At 40.6% G+C, this 859-nt stretch overlaps 1 non-coding gene across 1 annotated transcript; it reads left to right on the top strand.

The window, feature by feature from the left end:
• Window positions 1-371: 371 nt before the first annotated feature.
• LOC112713823 (small nucleolar RNA R71) lies at window positions 372-475 on the top strand. The gene has a single exon (XR_003158783.1). It is a non-coding gene; the product is annotated as a small nucleolar RNA R71 (small nucleolar RNA).
• The last annotated feature ends 384 nt before the right edge of the window (window positions 476-859 follow it).

Genomic DNA, 859 nt, shown 5'->3' on the forward strand with positions numbered 1-859 from the left:
TTACAGGGTTCTCAAGATCATAATCTTCTTCTTCGAAAGATGCCTCTTTAGTACTGTTGGATGCATTTTGCCATCCATTCAGACTTTGAGAAATCATGTTGACTTGCTGAGTCAACATTTTGTTCTGAGCCAATATGGCATTCAGAGTATCAATTTCAAGAACTCCCTTCCTTTGAGGCATCCCATTATTCACGGAATTCCTCTCAGAAGTGTACATGAACTGGTTATTTGCAACCATGTCAATAAGTTCTTGAGCTTCTGTAGACATTTTCTTTAGGTGAATGGATCCACCTGCAGAATGGTCCACTGACATCTTAGAGAACTCAGATAGACCATAATAGAATATATCTATCATGGTCCATTCTGAAAACATGTCAGAAGGACATCTTTTGGTCATCTGTTTGTATCTTTCCCAAGCTTCATAGAGGGATTCACCATCTTTTTGTTTGAAGGTCTAAACATCCACTCTAAGCTTGCTCAGCTTTTGAGGAGGAAAAATTTAGCCAAGAAGGCCGTGACCAGCTTATCCCAGGAGTCCAGGCTATCTTTAGGTTGAGAGTCCAACCATGCTCTAGCTCTGTCTCTTACAGCAAAAGGGAAAAGCATGAGCCTGTAGACTTCAGGATCTACTCCATTAGTCTTAGCAGTCTCACAGATCTGCAAGAACTCAGTTAAGAACTGGTAGGGATCTTCTGATGGAAGTCCATGAAACTTGCAGTTCTGTTGCATTAGAGCAACTAATTGAGGTTTCAGCTCAAAATTGTTTGCTCCAATGGCAGGAATTGAGATGCTTCTTCCATCAAACTTGGAAGTAGGTGTAGTATAATCACCAAGCATCCTTCTTGCATTATTGTTGTTG

The sequence above is a fragment of the Arachis hypogaea genome, chromosome 9 (assembly GCF_003086295.3).
Source record: "Arachis hypogaea cultivar Tifrunner chromosome 9, arahy.Tifrunner.gnm2.J5K5, whole genome shotgun sequence".
Taxonomy (NCBI): Eukaryota; Viridiplantae; Streptophyta; class Magnoliopsida; order Fabales; family Fabaceae; genus Arachis; species Arachis hypogaea.